Below are 19810 nucleotides of genomic sequence, written 5' to 3'. Positions count from 1 at the left end.
ATGTATATCAACACATTATGGTCCCTTTTTTTCTTTATTATAATTTTTCGTTTTTGTCTTCTTATTCTTTTTTAGGTTTTTACTTATTCACTCTTTGACTACACTATTTGGTAGTTTAGGGGTTTACACATTCACAATTTCTTTGACTTTCTCTCTCTTTTTTTGCTCTTTCTCTCTTTTTCTATTTCTTCTTCGTCAAATTTAAAATAGAAGATGTACAATAAATGTATTTTGTCATATGCCGCAGTTTATACTACTGTACACTGCTTCTAATAAAAATATTAATAAAAAAATCCCCAAAAACATAATTCCCAATTGTTTCAATCTATTTCTCCAAATCAACAATTTCTTTTTCTCTGTGATATCGACATTTCCAATCGCATCTAAAATTTTAATCGGGATGCCAAAACATCCAAGTCTCTTTTTGAACTCGGATCAAAAGATTTATAACAAATAACACATTTGCTCATTCTTACTTAAGTCGCGATCCAAAACACATATTCCACATAACTTCAAAGTGTATGCCATATTCCACACATACAAAATAATTCTCTTTTTTTTAAATAAACACAGGTGTCAAAGACTTCAACATGGTTAGTGTGTATGGTAGCAACAAGAATTAAAAATAACTTATTTACAGCAGATGATATTGCAGTTTCTTAAAGGGACACATTGCAGTTTATTAAAGGGACACATACACATCTGCTCATAGCTTCAAAATGTAAGCTGCATTCCACACATTCCACATACAAAAAACATTTTTTTTACAAGCAGTGCATAATATTTCACCTATAGAGACATATCTTTGAAATATACCTTCCCTTTTTCTGACAAGACTGTTCTGTTTACCAGAATCCTAGTTACAAATAATTTACAAGCTGCCTGTGTCTGTGTTTTATTAGCACAGGCATTCCCCAGGGAGACTGATGCTCTGTCGGGCCACATATATAGGCATTGCATTGGGAGGACTGAGGTTTTCACTGTTGGTATAAAGCCTTTTATTTGAAGCGAGAGAGTTAAGTTTGAAAAACGCGTCCACTGAGTTTTGGCAGCATTTCTTTCTACCATAAATCTGTTAGTAATGAACGGGCAACATGGTGGGATGGTCCAATTCCCTGTCAGTCTGGATTCTGTACGTTGTGATTGGACATTGATCCAGATCGTAATTAGTCAGACTCCTCATCACTCAAAGTCTGGCCACACCCACTGAGGTGGCGACCAATCAGACTCCCCATCATTCAAATTCTGGCCACACCCACTGAGGTGATTAATTACCACAGACAAAGACCCACATCAAAGATCTTTGCCACATACGGTCTCGGATCAGCACAAGCAAGGTCGCGGTACTGCTGCTCTGTGCCAAATGTTATTCAAACCTCGAAGGCAAGTTTGTTTAAACAGTATGGGCTGTTAGCTTGTGATTTAACGTTTTTAAGCAGCCTCAATTCTCATGCTGATAACTTAATATTAGCTGATAACTTAATATTTTAAAGTCCTAGAATTCAAATTACACGTGTTGTATGGACGTTCCCTCGTCAAATTTATCGAAATTATTCCCAATAGCCGCGAGTTTCTCTCTGCCCGGCAAGTTTCTGAATGACAAACTTTTTTCATTTGCAAAGCCAATCGCCGACTACTTCAAGTAGCAAAATTGACGACAAACCATTTCTAGTTCGCTCTATCCAATTTTTACAATAGCCCCGCGTGTCTCAACCTGGCTGACTTATTAACCAGTCCCAAATTTCTCAATGCTGCTGACCTCAATTGAATCGCCCCGCGTGTTTCAATCTGGCCGACTCTCCAATTTGTGGTCCCGCATATCTCAACCCAGCAGACTCTCTAATCGAGTCCCGCGTATCGCAACCCAGAAGATTTAATAAAAATTCAAAATGCACACAATTGATCTTACCATTGTCTGTATCTAAGAACCTCTGTGGGGAACCAGATCAACTTCTGACAAAGGACCACAGATGTTCACGGGAGTTTGGACAGGTGTCAGTCTCACAAGGGGGCCGATAGAGCTCAGTTGTCTCCCTTCCAATCCCGGTAACATCTGCAACCTCTTGCATTTTCAGCTGTTGATGGCATCTCAGCGAGGCCTGCCGAAAAATGCCAATGAAAACGTTTAACTTATAATTCAACAAACAGGTTCACTTCTTAATAAACAGACAACTCACAATACAGTTTGGTAGACCAATCCAAAACTTTACTAATTATCAGCTGATGGACGTGGCAAGGAATACCCCAGCTAAGTGAGCAACATGGACACTTAGCTCTCTTTACCCCACTTCTCTGAACACAGATTTTACATGGTGTTATATACTGTTCTTTTGTGACCTAAGCACATTCCAAAAACATTAGTCATGGTCAGAGGTACAGGGAATATACTTTACTACTGGATGCATCTGAGTTTGTCTCTTGTCAATCATCAGTCGCATCAAAGGCATCTTGTCATGTGGTACAAGGCAGTTACATATGAATGGCATCAGACATTGGTACAAGGCAGTTACATATCAAAGGCATCGGACATTGTCTCAATACCCCTCACTGGGATTAATCTGGGCTTCCTCTCATCAATTGGTAGATGCATTTCAAAGTCATTGATCATTATCTCAATCTACGTTAACCAGAGGCAAGACTGGGCTAGTTTAATACAGAATCATTTGAGCACATGTCATTGCCTGAATACACAGCAACCTGGGGAAATCTGGGCTTGGCTTTCTGTATCAATCTACTGGAGAAAAGCCTGTTTTTAGACTAAATATGAGTTGTAACCGAGCCCAGGAATCCATTTAATATATGTTTTATATTTTATCATTCAGCCTTATCACCACCTTCGCTGGCGTCTGAAAAGTGGTGCAGCTGTACATATCTGATTTGACCAAAGTTTGCAGCTTCATGCACCGGTACACTTTAAATTCCGACATCTTGTTGAGATCTGCTAACCATCCTGTCCATCGCTGAGAGCAGGTTTGGGGTATGTTCTCATCCCATCCAAGTCTTTCCTTATGCCCGTCCCATTTAGGAAACCTGAACGGAAACCTCTGGAAACCGTGCGGTTCCCGGAGGTTTTTGTCAGTCTCCCTACCTGCTTCCACTACCTGCAACCTCCGGCAACCACCTGCAACCTCCGGGAACCACACAGAAACCTTGGGTGGGGCGCAAAGTTTCCACAGGTTTCCGTTCAGGTTTCCTAAGTGGGACAGGGGCATTTACAGAGCTCCTACATAATTAGCTTGGCTGGCAGAGTAAATGGTGCTCAAAATCCTAAACGGTCGTATATAGAGCCAACCACGGACATGATGTCCAGTATTGTGTATGGTGGTTCCTGTGACACAATTTTGTGCTTGAACATATCTGTCTCAACGCACCAGTACAATCCCAGTGCCCTTGCCATAGGCAGATTGTCTTTGTCCAGATCCAACTCCCTGGTCTCCTTGGCTCTGTTTTCTTGTGGAATGGTTGCCAATACAACACGGCTGTTGCGGATCCACTTTGACATCATGAATCCTCCCATTTGGCAGAGGGAAGTCAGGTCTCTTGTCATTCAAACTACTTCCTTTATCGAAGGCATGGATTTTAAACAATCATCTTCATTGAATTTTTCTTTACTGTATTTGTCACCTCTGCTGGAAAGTGATCTTCATTGTCTTCAGCGGTCTTCCTCAATGCAAAATTTGCACAACCTGGTGACCGCTCTGCTCCAAAAGGATGTACCTTAATTATAGACAATAGATAATAGACAATAGGTGCAGGAGTAGACCATTCGGCCCTTTGAGTCAGCACCGCCATTAAACACCAGAGAATACTAGTCTTTTGTCCTATAATGTCCAGCCTTCTCAAAAAGCTTTCCATGCAAAAGGTAGATGAACTTCCATGATCCAAAAATGCGTATGTTTGCAACAATGTCCCCTTTGTGGTTCTTCACCTGTACCGGTAGTATGGAGAAGATGCAGGTTTCTTCACCGGCCCAAATATGCCCACACATCTGATTGAGGAAACACCATTACTCACAATAGGCTTCTCATTCTGTTCTGCATGCTTCGGCTTCTTCTCCTTGTTCTCCTGACATAATGTGATGTTTTTTGGATGATCTTGGTTTAACACATCACAAGTCAAACGACTCTTGCATTCTCTGCCCAATGTATCCTATCTTCTTGATCAGTGGACGCCGCTCCAACGTGTGACTCTTCTTCTTGATCTCCTGGCCTCAAGTACATTGATTCTTGTATTGACAGCTGCCAGCTCCGTCTCTACTTCCAGCTATTTTTTCACCTGTTCTTGTTGTTCACGCTCATGCTTGGCATTGGTTGCTGCCAGCTCAGTCTCTCTTTTCAATTGCTCTTTTTGTTTTTTCAATTGTTCTTCTTGTGACTCAAGTTCATGCTTGACATTGGTTGCTGCCAGCTCAATATCTCTTTTCAATCGCTCCTTTTGTGCCTCAAGCTTGTGCTTTTTTCTCATGGTGGCAACCCGTTCCAAGAGAACAGCCCTACCTGCCTGAGCTTTAATACGAGGAGAGGCCGTTACAAATGCACATGATGAAAAACTAGATTTGTGCCTTGATTTTAGTTTTGAGACATCTGAACACTGTCTTCTGGTCCAATGTCTTCTGACTCGACAACACACTGTTGTATGGCACTTTCAGCTAAGAAGTGCGTAGTTTGCTGTCCAACTTCAGATAACCACCCCTCTACATCTTGTATAAAACCATTAAAAAATTACATTCTTTTTTGAAACCACTGGTACTTTCACCAATGACTCGTGGTTTTCTCTGACTTCAGTAAAGAGCTTGATTAATTGAACTAGGTTAGATTGTACTTCAATTCACATTTTCGTCAGATTTCATGATCTTTCAGCTTTTCAATTAACTTGTTAGCTTATTTACATAACATGTTTCTTGACCTGACACTTTTGCATGAAAAATTCCCAGCCTTTGTTCGTGTGCTTAATGATTCTTCTTTCTTTTCCAGAATCCTGTCCCACATTACCCTCTTGTGAATGAGCTTTAGACATACTGACTCAGTATCCCTTTAAGAAACATTGACATAAAGCTGTATGCCTGCTGGATGGAATTCTAAACAACCGACTGGTATTTCAAAACAAATGATATCTGCTATGATTCTCCAGGTCACTTTTCAATTCTACATTCTAACAGCCGTTTTTCAATACAGCTTATCTTTTAGCAGCCAGTTTCCAATACAGCTTATCTTATATAGCTACACCAATAATGCTTCATGCAGTGCGTTCAGCTGTACATTTAGCTTCTCCAATAAAGCTTAATGCTGTATGTACTCACTCATTCCCTGCGCGTTGGTTTCAAAGTTTCCAACCTTCGTGAATCAGCTTAGCGCAGGTGGTGACCTTGTCCAATTGATCGGGAAAGATGGCGTCGGGCTCGTGAAATAAAATAATCCTTTGTTCTCGGGTTTTATCAAGCTCCAGTTTCACTCAAAATGATAGTTCTCACTTAAATGTAATGGCAATTTTATAGCGCACTCTTTTGTTTTCTGTATAAAAATCCAAAAATTCTGGAACAAAATATTTGAAATCTTCACAAAATTATTTAAAACAAAACTTCTACCCAGAGTAGAATGGATCATTTTTGGAATATCGGAAGGTAACCCAGAATTAAATATGTTTCAAAAGAACTTACTTAATTATGGGCAAATAATCGGAAAAAAGCTTATACTTAAATTTTGGAAAAATGCTCCAATACCAACAACAAAAATGTGGATTTCAAACATGTTCGAAACACTACACTTGGAAGAGATGAGACTCCTCCTAGCAGGCAAAGCAGATCACTTCCAAAAGGCGTGGTCTGCATTTATGGAACTATTACAAGCATAAGGTGCAATAATAAGTTAAAACATAAAGGCTACCAGGACCTGGTAATGGGGGATATAAAATAAATTTTTAATAAAAACACGGTTGGTATATCCTTTTTTGCGGAGTTTTGTGTTAGAATAGAGCGATTGATTTTCCTTTCTTCTTTTTTTTCTTTTCTTTCTAGGGTCTTATTTATTTTCTTTGCTTCCTTCTCTAATTCCTTCCCTAAGGGGTTCTCTTCTCCCAACACTTTCCTGCACCTTCACGATTCTTGCTTACTTTCCTTACTTCTTTTATTTCTATCTTTTTTAAAGCTCAAAAAATGAAGTGGTACAACATAATGTAATAATATATATGCGATGTATTAATGTGATTTACTGTACTGCTAATAAAAAAAAAATAAAAAAATAAAAATAAAATAAAAAATGTAATGGCAATTTCGAACTTTTCCAATGTCCAACTTTCTGTTGCCATTACTACACAGGTAAGTAGGAGCGATCTTATGCGGACCGAAAAAGGACAGCTCTTCCAGACGGTACTTCCAGCGTTGGTTCTTTATTGAAGTAGTTGTACAATCAAAGAAATGAACATACCAGGTTCTCCTTATTCTCATACAAGTTGTATCTTTCTGTTCTATCCATCTGGTGAGAACTGTGTGCTCTCCACCTCCTAATGCCTGTACTGATCTGGTCACTTCCTTTCCACTATGCTATATGTAACACCCTTCTATGCATCAAATGCCCAGCCCCAAGTGTTCAAAAAAATACTGCTAAAAATATCTAGACAAAATAATATCATATGCCAACAGTAGCTAGCCTAAACATAAATGGCTCCAGCACACTGTCTTCAAGTCCAATTTATTCTGTTTCTACAACAATCTCTTCCATGGCACTTTCAGCTATGGAGTATATAGGTTGCAACAGGGCTGGTCTCTGTAGCGGAGGCCCGGCCACTGTCGCTGCCCCCAGGTAGGCTGCCCCCCCCCCAACAGTACTCCAACAGAAGTACTTATTGCCAGGTGTACATCCGCTGGAGTACTCTCTAGTCCCTGCCTCTGCCCCTTGCCCCTCCTAACTGTGACCCACTTGTCTGTCTCCTGTGGTCTTGGAGTGACAGATATTTGGGCATGTACATGGATTAGAAAAGTTTTTTTGGAATACAGATCAGATGCAAGCAAATGGGACTAACTCAGTTGGGCAAATTGGTAGGCATGGGTGAATTGGAATGAAGGGCATGTTTCTGTGCAAACCTGTAGTGCTGGAGTAACTCAGCGGGTCAAACAGAATCTGCGGAGGTCAAGGACAGAGGACGTTTCGTTTCAGATCCCTTTTTCAGACTGATTGCAACAGGTGAGATGAGGGGGTGGTGTTAGAAAGCAGGGCCGGATGGAACAAAGTCTAGCAGCTGGATAGCTTTATGACTGAGACATCTGGGAGAAAAAAAATCCTATTTTCAGTAACTTCGCCTGATGAAGATGCGTGAGTGGCTCTGAAAAGAGCTCTTTTTGTGTTCGTAGTCGAGTAATATTTGACGTTTCCTGGTTACCCATCGACGCCGCCCCCCAGCTCCGGAGGCAGGAGGTTGCCTGAACATTTTCTTGGCTGCCAGTTTCTTCACGTTTCTGGGCAGAAGGTTTGGCAGCAGCCGCTCTTCTCTGGCCCACTTTCCTCACAGGTGCTTTTCTCTTTGTGCCCCTTTTGTTCCAATCTTTGGCTTCTCGCTGCCCCAGTCGTTGGGGCACATTGGCCGGCGGCCGCCTCTGGCTGGATTTGTTCGCCGTCTTCCTGCCTCGGGCAACCTTAGATATTTTTGCGTTGGTGGATTTGGCCTTGGGATGCCTGTTGCGGGCCGGGGGCTGTGAGCGGCCGGTGAACCTATGGGGCCGACGGTGGCCTTGCAACAGCATCTTCCACTAGAAGCTCCCTCTGCGTCCCGGCCTGTCCACTATTGATCCACCGCAAATGTATGGGAGGCGCCGGGATGAGCTTCTTGGCCACCGCGTCTTTGGATGTGGATGAGCTCCAAAGTAATTGATTTGCAAAATCAGTATTGTTGAATTACTCATCTAATCCAACAAGGTAGGTTTTGTTTGAAAGAGAGAAATATGAATATCTTTTCAGAATTTCAGAGATGGAATATGTAGAAATAGTTCAATTTTACTTCGGAGTCATGTGAGTGACTTTGTGAAGAACCCCGCTATGACGCATGCGTGTCATATCGCATACATGCATTGAACGAGTCAGACGTGGGAGACGACGTCTCCCTAGAGGAAGCAGGTAAGAGACTGCAAAATTTTTTCCCACTTACCTTCCAGGTAGGACTGCAAGAAGCTGCGGGAAGCTGGAGGGGAGAACCGCGGAGACAGCGGGCAGCCAGCAGCAGCCGACGGCACGCGAATCTTCTTGGAGAGGAAACAGCTGTGCCCGACGTCGCTCCCCGCACCGGCAAGATTGACTGCTGCCGGGCGGGAAGCGCAGCAACACGTACCGGGGGTGTCCAGACTCAGGTGAGTCTATGATGGATGCAGTCGCTAGCGGCTCCGGAGCCGATTGAAGCGGCTGCAGGACCCGGAAGAGAGCAGGACTACTCCTGTAGCCGTCAGCCGACATCTGGGACAGCAGCCCAAGGACCTATGCTACGGGGTCCGTGGGGCTGCGGGAGGAAGGACGTTCCTCCCAAACGGCAGGCTGAGAACAGGTAAGAACAAAGTTCCCTTACCTTTGTTTCTTTACAGCGGTTTGCTGCCGTATTCTGAAGAGCAGCAGGCAGCCAGCTAAGGACGTCAGGGCAGAGCCACAGATGTTGCTGCTGTGTTGCTGAACAGCAGGCAGCCAGCTAAGGACGTCAGGGCAGAGCCACAGACGCTGCTGCTGTGTTGCTGAACAGCAGGCAGCCAGCTACTGATGTCAGTATACAACTGAAGTGCTGCCACACGAAATCGCTGCTGTTTAATGACCAGCAGCAGGCAGCAATGAATGTCGGCACCAGCATCTCCCATAAGGGAGCAAGTGCCAAACTTCACCCTAAATGGGTAGAGGTGCCCGTGAGTACCGGGACCATGGGGAGCGACCAGTGCCCGTAGGCATGGGGACCGGCTGCGGGATATACCGCGTGCGACTAGTGCCCGAGAGCACCAAGGTCGGCAGGAGCGGTCCCATATATTAAAGCACCCGCGACGACTAGTGCCCGAGAGCATGTAAGTCGGCTGGAGCGGTGGCTGGAGTAAATTTCTCCACAGTGGCAGGCTCCGGGATTGGAGGATAGCCACAGTGGGCAAAAATATAAGTCCCACAGCAGTTTCCCATAAGGGCTGCATGAAATATCAGACGCCTCTGAGGAGGGTATGGAAGGTCTGACGGGGTAAAATCTGAGCAGGTGATGGAGCCACCTTCCCCTATTGAAGGGTGGGATAAAACAACCTGCTGAACATGATGAGCCAGTACTGCCAGCAGGAACACACTGAGAATGATCTCGAGAAGGATGGCTGTGAGTATTGAATATATGTCCACCCATCAACTTCAAGCTAATACTTTTGCTGAAGTGTTGGCAAGGCATTTATACCCCGGGAAATTGTGGTGCTCTTAAATGTAGCCAGTGTTACAGGTGCACTTGCAGACATGTTGGGAGGCCATTAGGAGTCGGGATATTAAAAATCCAAAATACTCTGAAAGGTCTCATGGCGGGCATAACAACTTTGGCCCGCATGGTAAGAAAAGGTGGACATAATTAGTGACCACAAGGATGCTATTGCACTATTTTTGCAATGTGCAGTTTGAACTAAATATATAAGAAAGAGGGCCATTCAGCCAGCTCTAGACCCTAGGTTCGCTATACTATGTAAGCAAACGGCTATAGAACCTGTTATTTGGGGGAGACCTGTCCAAACAGGTTAAAGAATTGGATGAGGAGGCTCGACTTTGGGCCTGATTAGAGCATCCAAAGGATATCTGGGGAAGACATTAACCTTATGTGCATCCTAAGAGAGGTAGTGTTTGTAATTATACTACAAAGAATTGGGCACAGGGACCCAGCAGCAGCGTCCTGTTTAGGGTTTTTGGCCGGGACGACCACTGTGGAAGATGCAAAAGCCTCTACGTCAGCATCTATCCTAACCTAAACCTTTAGGCCCTCCACAACCGCGAATGAAACCAAGAAAATACTTGGTTACCACCGATAACCATGGAGGTAGGTGAATTTGGGGCTCCAACAAATAGGGAGCACGGAAGTTGGAGGGACATTGCAACTTCATGTTGAAGCTTGGTGTAATATATCTATGGACAGATATATCCTTAGCAGTTTTTAAGGGATATCTGATAGAGTTTCTACACAAACAAATCCCTCCAGTACAACATAAACCGGACAGATATACATGCTTACTAAAAGGGTAAGGGAATAAACCAAACCTGAACAACAGGATTTGTCTCAAACATCTTTATTAGAAATAAGAAAGATGGGGGTTGCCGTATTATTATGGATTATCAACGCTTCACAATGTTGTGCAATATATTCATTTTAAAAATGGATACTTTTTAGCAGTACTAAAGAGTTAGTTTGCAGCAGGCTACTTTATGGCAAGTATTAATCTTTAAGATTCTTACTATTCAATATCCAACAGGAGAAAAATTTTAAACCAGCTTTGGGACTGCTGCAACACAAAAATCATAGAGTAATGGCATAGGTGGATGATATCCTTATTGTGGGAATAACTTATGAATTGGCAGGTTAGGCAGTGGTTGCCACTAAACAATTGTTTGAACAGCTGGAATTCATTGTCCATCCACTTAAGTCAAAATTGACACCATTAACACATTTAATATGTTAATGACTTTACTAATAGGGAAAGCCACAGAGTTCAATGTGCTCAAAATTATAGAGGCCATTTATTTTGGCCAATGGAGCTAACGATAGAAGCTATACAAGAATTACAATGTTGGGAACACAATGTTAAGTATTGCTCCAACCCAATAGTTATTCACAACCCGTCTGTGCTATTACAAACAGATGCCAGTGCAATTGGTTACGGTACAACTGATACCATCTCGAGCTATGAGGGAGATGGAATATACAAGAAGCTAACCTACTTAACACTAAGGGTATAAGTACTTAGAAATGTTAAGTGCATTTCATGGGCTAAAAATCTTATTGCTCAGGAATGAAACTGCAGCATGTTATATGGTAGATAGATAATACCTCGGTGGTGGCATATATAAGTCATATGGGTGGAAATATATCAACATCTTGTGATGAATTGGCAAATTCAATTTGGCAATGGTGTATCCAAAGGAATATTTGGTTATGGGCTACGTATCTACCAGGGATAGTTAATTCAGTGGCAGACGCCAGGTCACAAAAAAATTAATGAAAATACGGAATGGATGTTAGACAGAACGATATTTGCTGAAATCACAGCAAAGTACGCAATGCTGGATATTGATCTTTTTTGCATCCAGGTTAAATCAGCAGTTACCAAGGTATATATCATGGGAACCAGATCCTGGGGCAGAAGCTACAGATGAATTCTCACTGCACTCGGGGAAATGGTTCATTTATGCATTTTCCTCCTTTCTGCCTCATCAATCGGGTACTACGGAAAATTCAACTAGACTCGGCATCTGGGATTCTCATAGTACCTGATTGGCCTACCCAACCAGGGTTCTCGGTGCTTCAGGATTTGGTGCTAACACCATATATTACTTTAAGACATAGTCCTCAGTTGCTGGTGCATCCGGTGACTGGGGACAGCCATCCTTGCCATAATTATCTGAATTTATTGGTTTGTAGACTCTGAAAGAACCACTTCGGCATATGGGTCTATCTGATAGAATTGTGGACATGATCACAGCAGCACAGAGAACTTCGACTGAAAAACAGTATTTATGTAATATTAAGAAATGCACTAAATACTGCCTGGATAACAATCTAGACCACAGGGAGATGGATGTTCCAGCTGTGCTAGAATTTCTCACAAGCCTGCACTATGAAGGACTCAGTCACAGCACGGTCAATAGTGCTAGGAGTGCCTTGTCGAGTTATTTATGGGAAGGCACAGAAAGACAGGCTGTGGGCTCACATCCTCTAGTAGTAAAACTGTTACGAGGCATCTTTAACACAAACCCACCAAGGGCTAGATATAGCCAAATCTGGGATGTGAGTGTAGTCCTAACCATGTTATGGAATTGGTCACCGGCTACAGCACTAACGCCGAATAAACTCACTATGAATATGGTAATGCTAATGGCGCTGGTCACAGCGTAAAGGGTCCAGTCATTGCAAAAATTACGATTGGATAACTTCACTGAGGCGACAGGAAGTTTGATTTTCGTGATCCAGGACATTATTAAGCAAAATAGACCAGGATCAGCGGGTCAGGTCATAGAGTTCATAGCCTATCCGCAGGACGAACGCCTCTGTGTAGTGACACACATTGTGTTATATATTGACAGAAAAAGGGCTATCAGAGGCAATGGAAAGGGGTTTTTGATTAGCCATAAGAAGCCGTACCAAAAAGTCTCGACTCAGACCATTTCACGGTGGCTGATATACTGCTTAATTCAGGCAGGAGTGGACACTAATGTATTCTAATCTCACTCCACCAAGGCTACAGCTACATCAGCAGCTAATCGCCTTGAGGTACCGATGGACAAAATCCTCAGAACTGCAGGATTGTCATCAGAGAAAACGTTTCACAGATTACAACAAAATTTTAAGTTCTATATAATTTATACCTGAAGCTTACAAGGTTTATGAATTGATTTAATAAATATTATTTACCATTTTTGTTTAAAATGTTGGTATGAATGTATTTCTTGAATACCAGTAACAATTTCTCCCAAACTACCAAGGCAGTTGTGAAGCTTGGACTCGTTCCACGGCATGAGGTCACAGAGCTTTGAAATCTTCACGAAGTCACTCATGTGACTCCGAAGTAAAATAGTAAGATTAAACGAGAACTTACCAGTTTGAAGTTTGATCTTTATTTTATGAGGAGGAACGTTGAGGGAATACGTGCCCTCCGCTCCCACCCTCATATGGTCATATCTTAAACTGGTATCTCTTTAATAATCTTACTATCTTAGGTCATTATAGTGTATCTGTGACCTCACACCGCTGCTTTGAAGAATGACACGCATGCGTCGTAGCGGGGTTCTTCACGTATTCCCTCAACGTTCCTCCTCATAAAATAAAGATCAAACTTCAAACTGGTAAGTTCTCGTTTAATCTTACTATTATAGTGAGGACAGGATGAAAGAAATCAACACAAAATGAATTTGAAATGTATTTTAAAAATATTTTTGATATTTGATTTTATTAATGGAGACATAGAATGTGAATGTGAAAACAAAGTGTCCCTGTATAACACAGAAGTACAATACTGTACTGGTGAATGCAGTGGATCTGTTATTGTACAATAGAAATACCCTAAACTAGTTCTATCTTACACAATAAGGACAAATATAGAAGCCAATTGACCTACAAACCTGCACATCTTGTAATTGGGACTTCTTGGTGAAAGTAATTTTGGGGGCAGTGTAGATATCAGAGATAGACAATAGGTGCAGGGTTAGGCCATTCGGCCCTTCGAACCAGCATTGCCACCATTTAATGTGATCATGGCTGACATCCCCAGTCAGTACCCCATTACTGCCTTCTCCCCATATCCCCTGACTCTGCTATCTTTAAGAGCCAACGTTCTCCAATATAGCCATCAAAGACCAGTGAGTCAGGCTTTCGAAGAGATTCAGCCATGGCTAAGACTGTCAAAAGTTGTAAAAAATAGCCACTGATGTTGATCCGAAGAGTCACTCCCATACTTCTGACACCATGTACGAAGATGTATAAACACTAAGTCGTAAAGCTTCGTATATAAGTTCTTTATTAGCAGAAAACATGGAGTGAATATACATAACTGTTGTAGGTTCAAGCTCCTAGACGAATCTGAAGAATAGCCGAACCAGCACACTAGATAAACAATAGGTGCAGCAGTAGGCCATTCGGCTCTCCAACCCTTCAATGTGATCATGGCTAATCATCCACATTCAGTACCCCGTTCCAACCTTCTTTCTATGTTCCCTGACTCCGCTATCTTCAAGAGCCCTATCTAGCTCTCTCTTGAAAGTTTCCAGAGAACCATCCTCTGAAGCAAAGAATTCCACAGACTCACAACTGTGTGTGTGAAAAAGTGTTTCCTCATCTCCCTTCTAAATGGCTTACCCCTTATTCTTAAACAGTGGCCCCTGGTTCTGGATTCCCCCAACAGGTGACTGTCAATAACTCCCATTAGGGTCTTTTTACCCTTGCAGTTTCTCAGCTCTCTCCACAAGGACTCCGATCTTCCGATCTTATGTCCCCTTGCTCGGGACCAAATTTTATTCCTTAACGGCAGAGCTACCCTACCCTCTCAGCCCACCTGTCTGTCTTTCCGATAGGACATCAATCTATCTATCTATCTATCTATCTATCTATCTATCTATCTATCTATCTATCTATCTATCTATCTGTCTATCTATCTATCTATGAGAAAGGGAGGAGGGATAGAGGGATGAGAGAGGGATGAGAGAGGGAGGGGGATGGGGGGATGAGAGAGGGAGGGGGGGAGAGAGGAATGAGGGAATGGGGGGGTGAGAGATGGTGGGAGGGTTAAAGGGAGGGAGGGAGTGGAGGTAGAGGTGTGGTGGAGTTCATAGGGAGGGGGTAGAAGGGGATGGGAGGGGGTAGAAGTGGAGGGCAAGGTGGGATAGAGGGGGGAGTGGGGACAAGTAGGGTGGATTTGATGGGAGGAGGCTTGAGTGGTGGAATATTGCATAGGTTGCATTGGGGGACCAAGTCTCCCATGTGACAGGGACCCAATAGTCTAGTATAACCTTATATATTCAGCTCCCAGCTCCAATCCTCTTGCAGCCACGTCTCTATCGCCCGTCCATATCGTTCCTCCACTGTTCCTTATACTACGTGCATTCAAATCCAACACCTTTAATTCGGTTTTCACCATCCCTCCTCTCACATTTGTCCTGATTTTACCTGACCTTACTCTCTTATCCCTTCTTAAACTTTCCATCCTTGTACTTCTGCTGACTTCTGTAACCTTTCCTTTAATGCACTCTTTCCCTTAAACTCCACGCATACACTTCCACTTTGTTGACACCCCCCCCCCCCCCCTATCTATATACCTATGTCTAATCTTGACCACTTCCTATCTGCACTCTGTATTGATTTTAGAAAAATAACCTGTATTAGCCCAGGAAGAGCATTTTGCCCAAAAGGCCTGTGCCAAGCCAGGAAAAGTTAAAAAAAAAAGTGCTTTCCACTGAGATTTTTTTTAAAGAGTCCCTTCGGCCCATAGCCCTGTTCTAGCCCAGGAGGAGTCCCTTGGGCCCATCAGTAAGTATTCCCCCTGCAAGTATTAAACCTCACCCCAGTATTTTTCTCTCTCCCTTCATTGGTTCCCTGTGAGATCCAGGCCATGATAGGCTTTCCTCCTTCATTGTTGTGATCTGCAGAAGTAGATGAAAAATGGTTAAAATTGATTCTCCACCCTCGCCCCCTTCTCTCTCTCTCTCTCTCTCTCTCACAGAGTCTCTCACCTGTTTGGGGCAGTATTTCTGGCAGTTTCTGAGCTACCAGCCCACCAGCCCTGAGTGACTGAGCTGCCAGCCCGTCAGGCCTGAGTGACTGAGCTGCCAGCTCAAGAATCCATTCGGCCCACAATGTCCATACTAGCCCCTGGATACCAGTCCCTTCGGCCCACAACACGCATACTAGCACACCAGATATCCCCCCCCCCCCAACTAGCCACCAATATTGGAATTGGTGGAGAGGTGGAATATTACGTTGGGGACCAGCCACCCTTGTGAACATAGAAACATAGAAATTAGGTGCAGAAGTAGGCCATTCGGCCCTTCGAGCCTGCACCACCATTCAATATGATCATGGCTGATCATCCAACTCAGTATCCCGTACCTGCCTTCTCTCCATACCCTCTGATCCCCTTAGCCACAAGGGCCACATCTAACTCCCTCTTAAATATAGCCAATGAACTGGCCTGGACGACCCTCTGTGGCAGAGAGTTCCAGAGATTCACCACTCTCTGTGTGAAAAAAGTTCTTCTCATCTCGGTTTTAAAGGATTTCCCCTTTATGGAACCCAACTGATCCTACTTTGTCTAGTTCAGTTTAAAGCTCTATCTGCGGCCCTGGTTTGTACGGTCTGCACGGACTCTGGACCCAGCCTGGTTCAAGTGGAGTCGGTCCAGTTGGAACAGCTTCCTCCTTCCCCAATACTGGTGCCAATGTCCCACAAATTTAAACCCACTTCTTCCACACCAGTCTTTGAGCCACGAGTGCTGTCTGTATGGGGCTTGTTACGTTCTCTCGTGAACTGCGTGGGATTTCCCAGGTGCTCGCATTTCCTCTCACACTCCAAAGACGGACAGGTTTTTAGGTTAATTGGCTTCGATAATATTGTAAATTGTCCCTAGAGTGTGTAGGATAGTGTTAGTGTGCGGGGATCACTGGCTGGTGTGGACTCGCTGGGCCAAAGGGCCTGTTTCCATGCTGCATCTCTAAACTAAACTAAACTAAACCTGCCTCTCAAAATCCCTCATTGTCTGTGTTCACCTATTGCCTGCCCCTTAGTAAGTTTGCAGCTGACACTAAAGTGGGTGGTATTGTAGATAGCAAAGATGATTAACAGAAATGACAGCAGGATCTTGATCTGTTGGGCACATGAGCTGAGGAAAGGTTGATGGAATTTAATGCAGATAAATACAAGGTTGTGCATTTTGGAAAGTCAAACCAGGGCAGTACCTTGACAGTGAATGTCAGGCTCTGGAGAGTGTTGTAGAGCAGAGGGGTCAAGAACTACAGGTACATCATTCCTTGAATGTGGCTTCACAGGTATATATGGTGATCATTAGTCTTTTGGTATGTTGAGCTTAATCAGTCATGATATTGAATATAGAAGTTGGGATGTTAGGTTATACTTGTGCAGGATAGTATAGTATACTACAGTATATCTTTATTGTCATTTTCCTGAGTACTCACATACCCAGAGGAAACAAAAAAACGCTGCTCAACCAGTGTCCATTCAGTGTGCAGTAAAACAAAAGAAATAAAAATACATATATCATGAACAAATTAAATTAAACTCTCTACTCTCTACTAAACATCAACAAGCGTTCCGATCGGCAGCGGCACGACAGTGGCTCTGCTGTAGTGTGTCCAGGTTGGTGGTTGATGCGCGATATTTTGGCAGGGGGCTAAGTGCGTTTATCAGTCTTATAGCCTGTGGGAAGAAGCTGAGGAGCATCCTGCTGGTTTTGCAGCTCATGCCCCTGTACCTCTTCCCAGATGGCAGGATGGAGAATATGTGATGCGATGGGTGGTAGGGGTGTTTGATGATGGAGATGGCTCTGCTGATACATCTCTTCCTCTATATGTCCAGCAGGAAAGGGAGTGGAGCACCAATAATCCTGCTGGCGGTCTTCACAATCCTGTCTAGTTAGTGCCGTTCGTACGCCTTGCAGCTCCCGAACCAGGAAGTGATGCCGTAGGTTAATGTGCTCTCGATTGTCCACCTATAAAAAGTCCGTCAGTGTGTAGTGGGGAGACCTGCTTTCCGTAGTCCTTCGGAGAGGGTGTAGTCGGTGCTGGGCTTTCTTGACCAGTGCTGTGGTGTTGGTCGTGGACGTCAGGTCATCTGACAGGTGGAGTCCTAGGAACTTCACGCTGCTGACCCTTTCCACATCAGCTCTATCGATGTGCAGAGATGTATGGTGTTGTTTTCCCGCCCTCCTGAAGTCAACCACCATCTCCTTAGTTTGTTGTTGAGGTTACATTTGAGTATTGTGTTCAGCTTTGGTCACCCTGCTATAGGACAAATGTTGTTAAGATCATCGTTCATGAAATCATAAGACATCGAAGCAGAATTAGACCATTCGGATTTTGAGTGTGCTACGCCATTTCATCATGGCTGATCGATTTTTCCCTCTCAACCCATTCTCTTGCCTTCTCCCCATAATGTTTGAAACCATTGCTAATCAAGAATCTAACGATCTCTGGTTTAAAAATACCCAATTACGACCTCCATCACCATACGTGCCAATGAATTCCACAGATTCACCACCCTCAGGCTACAAAAAGACCTCATCATCCCCATTCTAAATGTATTGCTGTGTCCTCTGATCATCGAGTCTTCCACTACTGGAAACAAGTCATCCACGTCCAGTCTGTATTAGCCATTCATTATTTTTTTACGTTTGCATGAGATCTCTCGTCCTTCTAAACTCCAGCCATCAAACGCTTCTCATACATTAATCCACTCATCCATCCCTGGGATCTTTCTCTCAATCTTCCTCTGGACCCTTTCCTAAATACCACCTTGTTGTTAATGTTGGTCAAATTACAGGTAATGATGAGTCAGAGTATAGGAGAGAGATCGGTCGTCTGATTGAATGGTGTCACAACAACGACCTTCCTCTCAACGTCAGCAAGACCAAGGAGGAGATTAAAGACCTTAGAAGACGGAGGCCAAAGATCCAAGAACCTGTCTTCATCAATGTGCTGGTTGTGGAGAGAGTCAACAACTTAAAGTTCCTGGCATGCATATCTCTGAAGGAATGTTCTGGGCCCAGCATTTTGATGCAATCATAAAGAAAGTCCTTCAACGCCTCTACCTCTGCAGAAGATGGAGGAGATTTGATGTGTGAATGAATGTTCTCTTAAACCTCTATAGGTGTACAATAGAGAGCATGTTGACTTGATCAACATGAAGAAGGGTCCCGACCCCAAATATCACCTATTCATGTTCTCCAGAGATGCTGCCAGACTCGCTGAGTTAATCCATCGCTTTGTGTCATTTCTGTAAACCAGCGTCTGTAGTTCCTTGTTTCTAAAGACCCATGGATATCCACTCACAATCAGATAATCTTCTGTTCACAACAACTTGTTATCTTCAACGTGAGCTTTTATTTTCCACTATAACCTGTGATGTGTTATCTAATCAAATGCCTCATGCCATCTGAGAACATCTACTGCTACCCCCTGATCGACTGTACACTTTTTCAAAGAATTCCTTCAGTTTTGCTCAGTCAACTGTCAAAGCTACTTGTCCTTACAGCACAGTGCCGGCTGTTGTAACAGATCTTTGCCATTCTGGCCCAGTGCAGTTCAATTCCAAAACTCCCTTAAAGTTGACTGACAGACAGATAGAGTGGTTAAGAGGGCACCTGGTTTGCTTGCCTTCATTGGGCAGGGCATTGACTAGAGGGTATAATGACATTTCCATACTAAGAAATGGTCCTGTCTGTATACCCTGTCATTACCTCTCAAAACGTTATAAAACTTCTAACAGGTCCCTCTCAGCCTCTGAAGATCCAGGGAAAACAATCCAAGTTTGTCTAACCATCCTGATAACAAATTCCTTCCATTACAGGTAGTTCTGGTAAGCCTCGTGCACCCTCTCCAATGTCTCCACATCCTTCCTATAGCGAGGTGACGAGCACTGCACACAGTTATACTCAATACATGACCGATGGAGGCAAGCCTGCCACTTACCTTCTTAACCTCTCTAAATAGCTTTAAGGGAGAGGGAGAAAGTTTAATGGAGATGTGCTGGGCAAGTTTTTTTACGCAGATAGTGGTAGCTCCTGGTGACGGGCAGGGATTGTGGACGCAGATATGCTTGTGGCTTTTACGAGGCATTTGGATAGGTACGTAGATATGCAGGGAATGAAGGGATTTGTTACCGTGCTGGCAGAAGTTGGCAACAGATTGAGCACAGACATTGTGGGTGGAAGGGCTTGTTCCTGTACTCTACTGTTCCATGTTCTAATAGGTGCAGGAGTTGGCCACTCAAGCCTGCCTCACCATTCAATGTGATCATGGCTGATCTACCTCCCTTCTGTGCCAGTCCCACATCCATTTAATTCCCTAATCTTTCAAAAATCCATCCCCCACCTCTTGATATTCCCTTCAGGGTGAAATGA

At 43.5% G+C, this 19810-nt stretch overlaps 2 long non-coding RNA genes across 2 annotated transcripts; one reads left to right on the top strand and one right to left on the bottom strand.

Moving 5' to 3' along the window:
- Positions 1–435: 435 nt before the first annotated feature.
- LOC129711377 (uncharacterized) lies at positions 436–13726 on the bottom strand. Its single transcript, XR_008725833.1, has 2 exons — positions 5300–13726; positions 436–2099 (listed from the first exon to the last, which is right to left on the bottom strand). It is a non-coding gene; the product is annotated as an uncharacterized LOC129711377 (long non-coding RNA).
- LOC129711378 (uncharacterized) lies at positions 2843–5583 on the top strand. The gene is made up of 2 exons (XR_008725834.1): positions 2843–2977; positions 4974–5583. It is a non-coding gene; the product is annotated as an uncharacterized LOC129711378 (long non-coding RNA).
- Positions 13727–19810: the final 6084 nt, after the last annotated feature.

The sequence above is a fragment of the Leucoraja erinacea genome, chromosome 29 (genome assembly GCF_028641065.1).
Source record: "Leucoraja erinacea ecotype New England chromosome 29, Leri_hhj_1, whole genome shotgun sequence".
In the NCBI taxonomy this organism is placed as follows: domain Eukaryota; kingdom Metazoa; phylum Chordata; class Chondrichthyes; order Rajiformes; family Rajidae; genus Leucoraja; species Leucoraja erinaceus.
This window is presented reverse-complemented; position numbering and strand designations above follow the sequence as displayed.